This window comes from Hemicordylus capensis, chromosome 2 (assembly GCF_027244095.1).
Source record: "Hemicordylus capensis ecotype Gifberg chromosome 2, rHemCap1.1.pri, whole genome shotgun sequence".
Taxonomy (NCBI): domain Eukaryota; kingdom Metazoa; phylum Chordata; class Lepidosauria; order Squamata; family Cordylidae; genus Hemicordylus; species Hemicordylus capensis.
Genome location: NC_069658.1, coordinates 363,281,483 through 363,297,606, shown reverse-complemented (window position 1 = coordinate 363,297,606; position 16,124 = coordinate 363,281,483). Strand labels below are relative to the sequence as shown.

General features: G+C 42.2%; 1 protein-coding gene across 1 annotated transcript in view; it reads right to left on the bottom strand.

Annotated features, from left to right (window-relative positions):
* NEURL1B (neuralized E3 ubiquitin protein ligase 1B) overlaps positions 1 to 16,124 on the bottom strand; it is a 316,674-nt gene that overhangs the window by 285,678 nt on the left and 14,872 nt on the right. The gene's annotated exons all lie outside the window — the stretch shown is intronic.

Genomic DNA, 16,124 nt, shown 5'->3' with positions numbered 1-16,124 from the left:
TATTATCTTCTCCCACTAAGCCCCAGTACAAACAAAAGGGAGAATCTTCTTCCTGTACCCAGAAGTATGGTGTGTCAGCAAGGATGCTGGGCTTGACTCTTCTCCCTAACACACTACTTTCCTGGGTGCAGAAATATTTTCAGATGGTACAGTCCAAGAAAAGGTTTGCCACTTGATTTTGCTGTATAAACTGGTCATTAGTGTAGACCAGAGGTACCCAACCTGTGGTACTCCATATGTTGCTGAACTACAACTCCCATCATCCCCAGCCACAATTGTAAGAAGTCCAAGAAGATGCTTCCTAAATGTAGGGGATTAAAGCCTTTGTCTCAGAGCTAGCTCACATGAGGGAAAGAAAATGCCAAGTCATCCCTGCTGAGCTGCCAGGGTGGGCTTCTCATCAAACCTTTCTATATTTCCAGTAGATTTAAAATGCTGTCTCTACCATCCCCTTATTGACAGAGCCTGAACTCCCCTGAGATTTGGGGTGGAATATCACAGGGAAAACTCTTAATCTTGCTATTGGACAAGTACAAAAAAACCTTCTACGTGTATACCTACACAGGATGAGAAAACTGATAGCTAATGAGTGCTTGAGGACACTTTTGCATCATAGAAATCCCCTTTTCTCCCCCCCCCTTCCTGAGTTAAAAACCAATTCTGAGAGGCTTGTAAAAAGAAAAGAACAAAAGAACAAAGTATACTTCAGAAAATTATCCTGCAGCCTCCAACCATGAGGCATCCAGCCCCATGCTAATCCGCACTCTCTGCACAGACTTCATTTCTTGTTCCCGAAATTCCCAGCAACAGTTCTCTAGGTCCCACCCCCCTGGTGGACTGACTGGTGATCTGGAGGCCACCAGCCTGTCAGTCAAGACCAGTGATTCTCAAACTTGGGTCCTCAGGTGTTATTGGACTTCAACTCCCATAATCCCCAACCAAAGGCCACTGAGGCTGGGGATTATGGGAGTTGAAGTCCAATAACACCTGAGGACCCAAGTTTGAGAATCCCTGGTCAAGACAATGGTTCACTTCTGGTTAACTCTTTAGAGGGAGAGAAGGCTGGTCACTACACTAGGCTGAGGACCCAAGTTTGAGAATCCCTGGTCAAGACAATGGTTCACTTCTGGTTAACTCTTTAGAGGGAGAGAAGGCTGGTCACTACACTAAATCACACACAATTATGCATCACCCTTTTTCATATGAAGCAGAGAGAGATTGTACTAGAAAGTAAGTCTCAGCTTTTGACCATTAACTGCCTGCACAGACCGTAGTTTGAATCATTACAGGAAATGAGAATGGAAGCTATATGCAATACATTGTCTCAGAGGGCACTAAGGCAAAATACAGAATCTTCTTTTCCTGTACTTGAATAATGTTTGTTGATATTGTAAGTTGAAGCCTAGCACCTGTAAGGAAATAGATTGGTGTGCAGTATTTCCCCCCTTAAATCCCTAAAGTTAAAGGCGGGGGGGCAAGAAGCCTTCAGTTCATTAGTTCAGTTCACACTAAGGTCATCTCACACGTCCTTTCTTCTCGCAGCCAGTAAGGGCTGGCAGGGAGGCAGGCTCCTCCCTGCCTCTGTGCACATGATACCCATCTTCTTACAGCTCTGCCGCTCCCAGTGGCACACAAGCAGTGTTGTGGTGAGCGGCAGAGCTGGGAGCCAGAGAAGGAAGTCCTCCAATATCCCACAATGGCAACACAATGAGTCGCCATATTTATTTTTCATATTTCTATACCGCCTGATATTGAAATCTCCAGGAGGTATACAGTTAAAACATAATTTCAAAAATATATAACAGTTAAAATTCATAAAACAGATTTAAAAACTCAATAAGTTAAAACATATTACCATTTTAATTTCAATTAAAAGCCTGGGAAAACAGATACGTCTTCAGGGCCTTCCTAAAAACAAACGGAGAAGGAGATGCTCTTATTTCAGCAGGGAGCGAATTCCAAAGCCCCAGGGCAGTCACAGAGAAGACAAGACCCCAAGTCGCCAAACGGGTCGGTGGCAACTATAACCAGACCTCTCCTGATTATCTTAATAGGCGACAGGGTTGACATCAGAGAAGGCGCTCTCTTAAGTACCCTGGGCCCAAGCCATTGAGGTCTTTATAGGTAATAACCAGCACTTCGTATTTTGTTCAGAAACATATAGGCAGCCAGTGCTGTTCTTTCAAAATTGGTGTTATATGGTCCCTGTACAAAATCCTATACAAAAATACTACCTTAATGCATTGTTCACATCAAAATGGGGATCAGAGTACTTCTCAACACACAAGCTGGGAATTCTGGGAGCAAGAAACGAAGTCTGTGCTGGAGGAGTGCAGAGGATATGCGGCAATGGAGTTTGCAGTAAAAGGATCACTGCAGGTTCTTGGAAGATAGAATTGCAGGGGCTTGAGTCTTATCGGGAGTTTGGTGAGTTCAAGGAAAAGAAGCCAAAGCTTTTAGCTTCAGGAATTCAGCATATGGAACAGTTTGTTTAGTCAGATTGTGCTTCAGGAATTTATTTTGCTTTTGTGTGTGTGCTTTGCATTTTCCTAAATATCTGTTCTTTGCAACTGAGTAACCATGATTTTAAACTGTGCTGCTCTGGAATCATAGGGTTGCTTTTGAAGTATTCTTATAACCAGCTAAGTATTTTTAAGTGTATCTAAAGAGTTAAAAGCCTCAAACAGAACTAGTCTGTAGCAATCTTAATAAAAAGTTTTTTCCCTATTCTTTACCTTTGACAAGCCTCCAAGTGTTGGTTATTAACCCAGTACGAGAAAGCAGGGTTAGAAGAGGGGATTTCTCTGGTGCAAAACACATCTCAATGAGAGTTTGGCCAAATTAACAATTGAATCCATGGGCAGGCAGATGCCCAGGAGAACCATGGGTTTTATTCTTGACTATTTATTTATGCAAAGCTTTTTTTCAATGACCTTTCTTAATGCACAATAAAGGTTTAAAAGTTTTAAAACATTCAAAAGTTTAACACTTAAAAACTAAACCACAGATGTAACAAAATAGCAAATGTTTCGATGTAAGATATCATCCTTAGTGCTATACAAAGGTGGCTGAGTTTTGTTCTTATTTTATTTATTTATCTATTTCTCAAATTTGTACACCACCCCAAACTTTCGTCTCTGGGCGGTTAACAATAGCATAAAACAAGTAAAAAACATATACAAAAAACTTAAAACAATTTAACAATTTTTTTTAAAACCCAGAGATTAAAACCTAAAAAAATTAGGAAGTTGAGAAAGCTTGGGCAAAAAGATGGGTTTTCAGGCGTTTTTTGAACATTGCCAGAGATGGGGAGGATCATATCTCAGCAGGGAGCACATTCCACAATCTCGGGGCAGCGGCCAAGAAGGCCCGTCTCTGTGTAGCCACCAAACGAGTTGGCAGAAATTGGAGACTGACCTCCTCAGAGGACCTCAATGGGCAGTGGGGCTCGTAGTGAAGAAGATGCTCTCTTAAATACCCAGGGTCTAAGCCATTTAGGGCTTTATAAGTTATAACTAGCACTTTGTATTTTGTCCGGAAACCTATTGGCAGCCAGTGTAGTTCCATCAGTAAAGGAGTAATGTGGTCCCTCCGAGATGACCCAGAGACCAACCTGGCTACCGCATTCTGAACCAACTGAAGTTTCCAGACTATGTACAAAGGCAGCCCCACATAGAGCGCATTAAAGAAGTCAAGTCTGGAGGTCACCAACAGATTTACCACTGTTTTGAGGTCATTGATCTAGAGAAATGGGCACAGCTGGCGTAGAAGCCAGAGCTGATAGAAAGCACCCCTGGCCACCGCCTCAACCTGAGAAACCAGGAAGAGGTATGAATCCCGAAGTACTCCCAGATTGCGAACCTGTTCCTTTTGGGAAAATGTGACCCCATCTAGAACAGGTAGATCAAAATCATCTCTAGAGTTCTGAACCCCGCACAATAAGTACCTCCATCTTATCTGGATTCAGATAAGATAATACAATTCCACACCATGATTCAGCTACAGACATCTGTACACTCATAGATCAGAAACTGAGTTGCCTGGGACAAATATGTTTTTATTAATTATTCTGCCTCTGAATATCCTAGTCTAAGTATCACGGCTCCCTAGTGCTTGAGATTTTCCAGGCACTGAATTAATGGCTGTCCCACACACACTGAGTTACTTGGCAATCAAACATGGGTACTCATTTCAGCTTTATCCCATGAAAATGGCTCTAGTATACCTGGCACTGCTCAGTAACTACCAGCTCCTTGCTGCTGGAAGTTTTTGGGGTTTCTAAGCAGACCAGAGTCACATGTACTCGGACATGGGCTGGATAGCTGGGTTGCTATTTATGGTGGGTCTGGGCCAAGAAAAGGGAGTTAGTTAAGACAAATATAGAGACAATATAGGAACGGAGGTGGGATAGAAAGAAACAGTGGGAATACATTGTTCACAATGTCCTATATTCCCTTACACATTTTGCCACAGAAAAACTTTCATGGCTTCTGAGAATCAAAGAAATCTTATTTGGGAATCTTTTGAAGAAATTCCTTCCCTGAGTAAAAAGGAAAATGTGTCATGTATGAGTGTACAACAAGACGGTGCAGGGCTGGCAACTTGATACAGGTAATGTTAAACAATTGCATTTTTTTAAAACCCAGGTATTATGTACCATTTCCTCAATTAGTAAAAATCAAGTTATATAAAAACTTACACAAAGTATACCCTCCTAGATATTGTGAGTTAACATGCTTTAGTCATCAGATTTGCACCATTGTTTAAGAAATATATGAAGCATCCACAGGAAACTTGATTTAGATAAATCAAGTTTTTCTCTTGGCAATTTAAATCAATCTGCCCTGACACAAATCTCTTAGTATGTGAAGAGAAATCTCATACTAGCAGTTGCATTGCATGTTGTAGCTCCAAGACTGTACATCATTAATTCCTAGAATAGTGGCCTGCAATGCAGCTAGATAATACAGTTGTCCACTAGGCAGAATTACTAGACAATCTACACTGTAGATGCCCAACGTTTCTGGGAAATCATCAGGCCCATAGAGGACTTTGCCTCTGCCAATCTCAGCAAAGAAGTATCATCTAACCCTGTTGATTAATTTGCAAGCATTGAGCTAAAGAACAAAGCTCAAGGGGCCTTATTCAAGCCATTCAATGGATGCCTGTAGAAAATTCAAGTGAAAGGTAAAACTGTCAGAATGAATTAGCATTTGCTTACTAATGATATTTCTGCACAATAAAAGATGCAAGGAGGACATAACACAAAACGCATAACCCCCCTGCACAAATAGGAAATGATGAGCACTGTGAGGAGAAAAAGAAGATCATGTGGCCAGATGGCTGTAAGAGATTAGACAACCTTAGCAAAAAGGTTGATTGCGGGAAACAATGTTTCAGCTTGGACTGCAAACTCTCCTCCATTGTTTAAGATTCCTTCCGAGACAGCTGGAAAAGAGCATTATTCCTTCAGTACGATGTCAACCTCCACCCCACTCCCGTTTTCTTTGGAACTGAAATACATGACACTGTTTAGCAAGATCTTCCAAATAAGAGGCCTGAGGAAGCAGTCAGGGTTGGGGAGGGGTGGGTTTGTTTGTGTGTGTGTGTGTGTGTGTGTGTGTGTGTGTTTGTTTTTTTGCTAAAAGCAGCATTTTTGTAACAAGTATAATTTAGATTTAGCACTTAATGATTCAACAGAATGTTATTTTCTTTCATTTTGCTCTAAAACATTTTTCAAAACAATATAATACTTCAGGGCACTTTAGCAAGTTCACACTCACTAGACAAGAAAGTGACCAAGAACATAATGTAAATTTAAGACCAGATAGGATGTCAATGGCACAACCAAATAAAATAGCACAGGGAGGACACTGAGCCTCCTGCCTTTGCATGAGAAAACTGTCTCCCATAAATTATAACGTAAGACTATTAAACACCTTATGGCGCAGCAGGGAAGTAACCTGCCTAGAGAGCAGGAGACTGTTGGTTCGAATCCCTGCTGGTATGTTTTCCCAGACTATGGGAAACTCCTATATCCGGCAGCAGTGATATAGGAAGATGCTGAAAGGCATTATCTCATACTGCGCAGGAGGAGGCAATGGTAATCCCCTCCTGTATTATACCAAAGCCAATCACAGGGCTCTGTGGTCGGCAGGAGTAGACAATGACTCGACAGCACAACCAAACAACCAAAACTATAATGGGCCTGGAGCATTTCCATACTGATCTTTTAGCTCACTTCTCCTCCAGAATGGAGGGTGCCCATGTACATATCAGCCAGATTTACCCCCAAGTCCCTGGGAGCAATTAGGGAGCACTCCACACACAATTCAGGTTTTTCATTAGGCATGGGAATGTAGCCCAATTTATGTCTGGGGTTTAAAAAAATCCACTTTTTGTGTCTGGTTTTTTGGGGGGCAAATTCGAACTCATGGTAAACCTGCAGTAAAGCCTGCTCCAGGTTTGCACTAAGTTTAATACCCTTATTTTATGAGTTTGTACTAAGTGTACTATGACAGCAACTGAACCATGGTAAAGCACAAGGAATTAACAAAAATTAGTCTTAACCAAAGGGTCTGTATTAAACTCAAGGGTACAGATTCTGGCACCTGACCCTTTTTTAACATCACTGCCGAATCCTTTATCCATGTACAACATGACACAAATTGTAAGTTATTCCATAAAGGATTCAAAACTCTGAAGAGGTAGTAGAAAGAAAACTACACTCAACTGAGGTGAAGTAAGGGGAAATACACCAGTTTCAGATTTTTTTAAAAAAAAATTTTAAAGTTTTGTTTTATTTGTATCCTGCCATTTCTGCTAAGAGGTCATGTTAATGCACATGGCGGATATCTTACTTTATCCTCACAACCCTGTGAGATAAGTAAGCCTGACAGAGGGGAGAGCAATTTGCCCAAGGCTACATTTAACTTCATGCTAAATTGATATTTGAACACAGGGCTTTCCAGCTCAGCTAAGGCAAGATTAAAAGAAAAGATGATCTACAGGTCTTAGATTGAAAGACGAACCAGACACAATGATTTTACTTAACTTGAATTTTGGGAAACCATAGTAGAAGTTTTTTTATAAATAACTATCTATTTTAAACAATCCTCTATAGCCCAAGGTCTGAACAGTCGATTTTCATTTATCTTCCTTTCCCTCAGAAGTGCTCTGTCCAACCCACAATTATGCCCCTGAGGGTTGTGGGACTCTCAAAGGAGATGGTTGTATGTTGCACAGAGAACTTCCAGCAGAAGGAAAAATTGGTGAAGATTGCCTCCCACACATGGGCATCAGCACTTCAGAAGCAGGCGTGCAACCAAAGTATGCCTGCTTGTTAGGGCTCTGCATGCACAGCATTAATCTGGATGTTGGCCACTGTCTTTAGATTGCACTGTAACTTCTCCAATTATAAGGTATATCAGCATCTTTCAAAATATCACCCCTTTCCCCTGCAAAGGGACAGCACTGAGATAACAGACATTCTATACTGTCAAAAATGGAACACTAAATTGCCAGGACAAGAAGATGCTTCTTCACTGGCAGTGATACTAACCACCATGGATTATGAGGTCTCTTTTAACAATCCTATATACTGTCTACGCCATGTGGTTTTCATATATACTTGCATTTCATTGCATTTGAACAGCCAAGGGGCCAGTTTTGAATCATGATTCTCAAGTTCTCCAGCGCAAATGAGTGACTGAATCTGGCAGGAATCTAAATTCTTGATGTAAAGATTAAAGAATAAGGGGTGGGGGGATGGAGGAGTCATATTAAATATTCCTCTGCACATATTTTAGGAAAAAGCCTAATTACCAATGTGCTTATTTTTAAATATACAGTTTGGCCAAAAAGCTAGCCAACCATGTCATTTTAACTCTCTTTGATAGCTGAAATCAAACTAGCAAGTGCAGGGGGGGGGATTTGTGAGTGGAAAGAGGAAAGGGGCACTCTGGATTTCCGCAAGCACTTATTACAGCTTTGGCACCTGAATTTATTTTCTTCCACCATAATACAAAAGAGAGAGAGAGAGAGAGAGAGAGAGAGAGAGAGAGAGAGAGAGAGAGAGAGAGTGTAGTTTGATTTGTAAAGTTTTTAAAGGGCTGGTAAAGAAAGGGTGATTATTGTGCTGTGTGTCTGGAGCCTTAGCCTTATCAAAACTGCCACAGGACACAGAACATTTGTTCTTTTTATCTGAAAAATGCCAACAAAATCCACAAACCAACATGTAGAGTGTAAAGAGAAAGGTCTTCCTTCTTTCAAGTGCACGAAGTATTTAGACTGTATTTTCTGAATAATGAGAGGAGAAGCAAGGTATGTGGAAATTGGCAACCTCAATGTTTCTGCTGCTAATTCCTCCTCTCACCCCCCACCCCTTCTCCCATGGGACCAAAGTTCTGGTTAACAACTAAAAATGTTCAAGGAATAGTCACTGGCAGTATCTGAAGCTACACAGTTTTAGGGCTGAGAATATGTTGCCCCAGAGACTGAAACCAAAAGATTTTTTCCCTCTTAGCCAGCTCAGTTTCAGACTTAGGGGGGGGGAAAGTTCCCATGGCTTACGTCTGTGGACCATTAAAGGTATCAAGTGAAAGTTAGATTCGGGTCAGATAGATGTGTGCTCTTCTTACAGATGCTTCAAAATCCAGAGTGCAAGAGGAGGTTTATTTGAAGAATGAGAAACAAGCAGGAAACTGTTTCAAAACTAGTCTTGCCAGTTAGTCATTGGCTTTGCCACTTACCAAATGCTGTCCTCTCTCATGGATTTGGGTTATTCTTTTTATAATTGGTTTTAGAAACAAACTGTAGTTCTTATGAACACAATGATGAGTTATGATATATAACATTGCCTAAAAATTGTACTTTTAGGATATTTGAAGAATACTGTTATGGAAGATTATCTTGACCTGATAACTTGTGTTTAACTGGTGCAAAGAAACATTGCTTACTATTGGGAAACTATACCACTGCCACCTTTAACAGAATGGTATAAATAAGAATGGGCAGTTGAATTCTCGACTAACTTAATGTATTTATTTTTTTAAGGAAAACTTCCGGATGGACTTATGGAAAATTTGATAATTTTTTGGAAAAATAATTTTCACAACCATACCTAGTGTGTTCTTTACCGTAATTATTTTTCTTCTTCTCGATACATGATATGGGGATCAAGGGAGTATCCCTTCCTTGCCAAAAGCCCCCAGATATGGAAAATGTCTATGAAAGGTGGGTAGAAGATGGAAGACCAAGAAAAGTTATATAGGAAGTAGTGGTCCTACTGGAAGCAGAGGGCAGTCAGCTCCTCCCTCACAAGCAACAGTTTGCCTGAGGATAACAGCCTACTCACTAGCTAAACAAAGGTGACAGAAATGCTAAATCTAAAAGGCAGAGGAAAATAGGTTTGTGGCCCTCCCTGGTCAGGGACAGAACCAGGAGCTAAAGAAGAGAAGAAAGAGTGCAAGTAGCCCACTTCCCTCTGGCTAAAGGTTTACCCCACTCCCTATCTCATATACTAGGGGAAAGTGACTACATACACAGACTAGTCTTCTTAGCTCATTTCCCAACTTCTATAAGTAGTATCATTATTTTAGAGGAAGCAATGAAAAATGTTCTGCTACTTATCCAGAAACCAATGTTTTGCACTCAAGGAACACCTCTGGGAAATTGCGAGGAACAGTGGCCTTCTGTTGTGAAGGGGAAGCTCAAGGGTATGATACCCCACTTCCCTTCCATCTCCTGTTTCACACAAACTTCTTGAAGCTCCTAATTTGGTTCGGTGCGGAACTGGTTTAGGTGAGGTCTGAACTGGTTTGGCGCCTCCAAGACGGAGCGGAGTGGCGAATAGGATATTTTAAAAGGTGGAGAGCAGGTCCTTACTTGCTCTCTGCTGTCCCATGCAGTTTCCTGCTGCGATGGTGCTTCCCCCAAGAACCCCCACGCAGCACAAGCCATTCACACTTGCGCAGATGCCATGCGTGTGCCAGCACCACGTGCGGTGTTATGGATTAAAGCCTTTGTCTCAGAGCAAGCTCATGTGAGGGAATGAAATGCTGAATCATCCCTTCTCCTAAAACTCTTCTGTATTTTTGGTAGGTTCAGAAATGGCTGCCGTCGCCACCCCTCTTTATTACAGAGCTTGGACCTCCCTGGGCTTGGGGTGGAATTCCCAGGGGAAACTCTTTATTTTGCTAGTAGAAAAGTACAAATATTTTCCACGTGTATGCCTACATGTTGTGAGAAGACCAATAGCTGTTGAGCACCTGAAGCATGTTTGCACCAAAGTAAAGACCCCTTTCACACACATACCCTATTTTCCTGAGTTAAAAACCCACTCAGAGAGGCTTGTAAAAGAAAATAACAAAAATGAAATACTGTAGTATTTTCATTCCATTTGAGACTTTCTCAGCTTTTATATACAGATAAAAATACTCAGTAGGTTACTTCAAAAAGCACCCCAAATTATGTTGGGGTGGCACTCTTTAAAAATCATGGTTACCCAGTTGCAAAGAACAGGTATGTAGGAAAATGCAAACACACACTTAAACACCTACAGAGTATTTTGCAACGCCCTGGCTGGATGGGCATAGGCTAGCGTTTCTTAGTTTAGTTACCCTTATCAGGGATATACAAAGCACACACCAAAGAAACCAAAAGTCTCCAAACAAGCTTTTCCCTAGACAAACTTCCCAAAGCCAAAGACCAGACTTCCTTTTCTAGAACTCACTTGTAATGAATGGGGACTTGGTGAATGGTGGATTTAAGTCTACCCTTTGTCTCAGAGCAAGTCCACGGGGAGGGGGGGGAGAGGAAAAAAATGCTTTTTCATTCCTGCCATGTTTGCTCAACAAGGCTGTCCTGGTAATTGCTGACACCACACCCAAATTATTACAGAGTTCCCCCCATCCCCAGATTTGGGTGAATGTCCAGGGAACTCTCTTCCTCATTTACCCAAATGGAAAAATAAAGAGACCTCCCACATGCAGCCTACACGTGGTAAGAAAACTTGGTAGATTGCTGAACAATTAACCTTGAGGTGTGTCTGCACCAGAGTAAAAAACCGTTTTCCTGTGTTAAAAAATCCACTCAGAGACAGGTGAAATTACAAAGAACAAAAATAGAAAACTTTATTCAAAAGACTACAGACTGCTTTGGTCTGCGGCTCTAGCAGCTTCCATTACAGGAAAAAGAAACACTCAATACTTGCAAGAATACTTCCAAAAAGCACTCCAGTTGATAGTTGGAGTGGTACACTTTAAAATTTTGGTTACCCAGTTGCAAAGATAATTCAAAAAGCACCCCCAGTTGCCAGGAACTTTTGAAAGCACCTTTATAGGGTACAGAGACTTCTACAGAACCCTAGTTGGAAAAACGAGTTCAGGCTAGTGTTTCTTAGAAGGATAAATTACAAATACAACACAATAGACCAGTTGTAAAGATCTGCAAAGCACTTAAAATAAAGAAATCTGACACCAGCTACCTAATACACAGTTCCCTGGCTAAACCTTTCAGAAGGCCTGGCTTCCTTCCCCCTTGAAACTCACCCCAAACTCCAGAAGAGAATTCAAGCTTCCTACAATCCTGTCTCCCAAGGAACTGCAGATGTCCTTCCATGAGAGAGTTCTTCAGGTGGACAAATTTGTTGGTACCCTTACAGCTCATTCAAAAAACGTTTAATGCCTCCTGAAAAGCGATTAAATGAAAACCAATTGTCTCATGTATACCTGCATGTCTTTGATATGTCATCAAGTATAGCAAAGCAAGTGTGAAAAGAGATAAAGTATTGCCTATTCTACAAAGATGTTCTAAAGTGGCCTGGGCACATTTGTTGGTACCGCTAGAAAAGATCATGAATAATTGGATTAGAGTGATTTTTCAAATTAGCTGTTTTCTTTAGTAGTATCACACGTCTCCAATCGTGCAATCAGTCATTCAGCCTATTTAAATGGAGAAAAGTAGTCACTCTGCTGTTTGGTATCATCGTGTGCCCCACGATGAACATGGACCAGAGAAAGCAAAAGAGAGCGTTTTCTGAGAGATTAGAAATAAAATCAGAAATCAGAAATAAAAGATCAGAAATAAAATTATAGACAAGCATGTTAAAGGTAAAGGCTATAAGACCTTCTCCAAGCAGTTTGATGTTCCTGTGACAAGAGTTGCAAATATTGCAAAAAATCAAGGTCCATGGGACTATAGCCAACCTCCCTGGATGTGGCCACAAGAGGAAAATCAAACCCAGAGTGGGCAGAAGGATAGTGAGAATGGTAGACAAAAAGCCAAGGACAACTTCCAAAGAGATACAAGCTGAACTCCAAGGTCAAGGTCCATCAATGTCTGAATGCACCATCCTTCACTTTTTGAGTGACAGTGGGCTCAATGAAAGACCCAGGAGGACTCCACTGTTGAAAGAAAAGCATCAAAAAGCCAGACTGGAATTTGCTAAAATGCATATTGACAAGCCACAGTGCTTCTGGGAGAATGTCCTTTGGACAGATGAGACAAAACTGGAGCTTTTTGGCAAGTCACATCAGCTCTATGTCCACAGACAAAAAAATGAAACTTTCAAAGAAAAGAACACCATACCTACTGTGAAACACGGAGGAGGCTTGGTTATGTTTTGGGGCTGCTTTGTTGCATCTGGCACGGGGTGCCTTGAGTCTGTGCAGGGAACAATGAAATCTCAAGACTATCAAGACATTCTGGAGCCGTACTGCCCAGTGTCAGAAAACTCTGTCTCAGTTGCAGGGCATGGATCCTCCAATAGGATAATGACCCAAAACACACAGCTAAAAGCACCCAAGAATGGCTATGAACAAAACATTGGACTATTCTGAAGTGGCCTTCTATGAGCCCTGATTTGAATCCTATCAAACATTTATGGAAAGAACTGAAACATGCAGTCTGAAGAAGGCATCCTTCAAACCTGACACAGCTCAAGCCGTTTGCTCAGGAAGAGTGGGCCAAACTACCTTTTGACAGGTGCAGAAGTCTTATTGAGTGCTACAGGAATTGCTTGTTTGCAGTGATTGCCTCTAAAGATTGTGCAACAAAATATTACGTTAAGGGTCCCATCATTTTTGTCCATGCCATTTTCATTTGTGTTATAATTTGAAATATTCTGTTGCATCAAAACTCTAAAGCAAAGTCTGATGTTTGTTAAATGTGGAATAAACAATGATGGGTGCCAATTACGTTTGTCAGTTTCAAGTTATTTCAGAGACAATTGTGGGTTCTTCTTTTTTCATGGAGGGGTACCAACACATTTATCCATGTGTGTAGCTTTTGCCATGCTGTGCAAACACTATTGCTCCCCACTAAGCCTTCCACCCAACCTCTCTCATCTCCTGCCTGGCTCCCACTCAAAGGACCCTTTCACTTCCTGCTGCCAGGCCCTCTAAGTCCCAGTCACCATGGGCTGAGTGGCTGATCCCTAGAGATCATAGCCTGACAGACAGAACAAGGTTCCCTTCCAGTTCACTCTTTAGGGAAAAAGGAAAAGCTGTTCCTGACTGATTACAACATCACCAAACTCTGGTTATGAACTCAAGCTTCTTGCCCTCCTGGCTTTCCAGGACCTGCCGAGGCATTTTCCTGCAGCCAACCTTTATGGCCACATGTCCTCCTCTGCACCTCCAGCCAGCTTCTTCTAACAAAGAACTCCTTCTTCCTCCCAACATCTCTCTCAGTCCTACTCACCTGGTGTGCTGATTGGCTGAGCCCTGGAGTTCACCAGCCTGTCAGTCAGGACAGGGTTCACTTGCAGTTTAGTGGGGGGGGTGGATGATCACTACACATAGGTTATTGGGGGGAGAGCCATTGCAGCAGGAAGCTGCATGGGGCGGAGGAGAGCAGGTAAGAACCTGCTCTCCTCCTTTTTAAAGATCCTGATCACTGCTCCTCCCCACGCCTGCAGTGCTGAACCAGTTCAGGCCTTGCCCAAACTGGCTAGGTGCTGAAACGATGCCTGAACCTCAGTTCAGGCACATCCTTAGCTCCTAATACTATTAAAATTCCTCCCTCCTCCTTCATAAGCCCTTTCTGCCCTCTCAGTCTTCTCTGCTGTTTGATACTCTTAACTAAAGACCACTCTCCAAATAAGACAGCATAAAGGAGAAAACCACAACCTTGGGAATTCCAGGAAAGATGACGTCCGTATAATCCAAGCAACAGCTCTCAGTCTCTAGTTGCTCTTTCACGTTAATTAAGTGAATAGTGGCAGAAGCATCTTAATTTTTTTCTCCTCAGGAGTACACACATAAGGGAGGGGGGAACTGCAGAAACGGAATCCAGAGTTCACAGACAACACCACCAGAAGCATCAGCTCAGCCCAAATGAAGCACATGAGGCTGAGTAACACACAATCATAGCCCAATGGACGGAAATGCTTTTACTTGTGTTAATTGCTTGGCATATTGAAAAAAGCGTTTGTAGCTATAAATTTAACAATGTCAATGAGCATTACACAAAGAGAGAACTAACAAGATCCAGTCACCACCATACAAGAGCATGGGAGATGCATCATCTAACACATTCTTGGCATTAATAAATGTTTCACAGTCGCCTGAGCAGAAGACAGAGAGACAGCCAGCTAAGGCAGTAGGATTTTAGGAGCCACAATACCCATCTTCAATCACTCATCACATATGCAGAGCCACATGCACACCCACCCACCCACCCACCCAGCCAGCCAACTAGCCTTTTTCCTTTGCTTTAACCAGCCAATCAGCCGATGGTCCCTTACATACATACTGCTACAGTTAGATCTACCCACCTTCATTTGGGCCTGCTGTGAGACTATCAAGACTGCTGAAGGCCCAAGAGTCACTGACCTTCGGAAAGGGTTTGAAGGGAGAGAGAAAGAGAAATTATTTGATGGAGAGGAAGAGTACTGCTGATCACGGAAGCACCCACCATCATGCTTACAGCATTCACCTCTTCAGACAAACACTGTAATAATGAGTGCCACATCAGGTGACTGACATGCTGGGAGTTCCAGCTCTTCATTTGCTCAGACTTGTACTCGCATACAGCCTCTTCTAATCAAGTCTGAAAAGGGCTATTTTCCAAGTTCAAGCTACAGTATCTCCATTTAAAACGATTCTAAGAAGGAGGGTAGAAAAGATCCCAAAACCCGGGAAAGCTGCTACCAATCAGGGCAGACCAGTATAGGGCTAGAAGACCACTGGCTTTGCACAGTGTAACATAGTTCCTTATATAAAGCAGCAAACAAGAAAGCAGAAAAACCACACACATGATGAAAACGTGGTACATACACATTCCAGATACAGTATGGGGATGTTCTCACAAGCAGCCTAGGGCAGGCTAGGCTAGGCTACGCTGCTTGTGTAGAGCACTGGGATCTGTGTGGATCCTGGCACTTCCACCCAGCCTAACCCCACTTCCTAGCTTGGCTCTTAGCCAAGGCTAAGGGAGTGAGCTCTCCCTTAACCTGGCTGCTGGGACCATGTAACTCCTCAGGCTGCACGCAGCCCAAGGAGACACAGACGGGCACCTAGAGTGCCTGACGGGGAAATCCCCTAAGGCACCACACTCATCGTACGGTGCCTTGTGGGAAAATTTGAGGCTGGGGAAACGAGTCCTGGACTCTGTTAATCCACGCTGCTGGGAGCAGTGCAGATAGATTGAACTCCACAAATGCAGCTTTGTGGAAAACAAAAGAAAAGAAAAGAAATATGAATCCATACATATTTCATATTTTACAGAATATGGTGAGCTGATCCAATGCACTCAACAAGTTCAGTGACAATGGCCAAGAAAAAAAGAAAATGGCCACTCTATAGGTGCTTCGTTTCCCCATGTAACCTCAGGCATGAGTCATCCTAACCTGAGCCAGGAAGAACTCCCTTCTTACTCATCTTCAGCAATAATCATCTTGAGAAGTGGAGACACCTGTTGTGAATCCTGTGCACCTCACCCCTCTTTTTTGTGTCTTTTTGGCTCGTGCATATTCACAGATGCACAAAATGAATACATAACACTACAAAAAAGCAGAGATGTGTGAATATCAGTCAAGGTTTTTGTGGGCTATTAAAAATTTCTATGCCAACTTACTTGTCAAAGACAAACCAAGGTGGCTAACAACAAATATAAACAATACT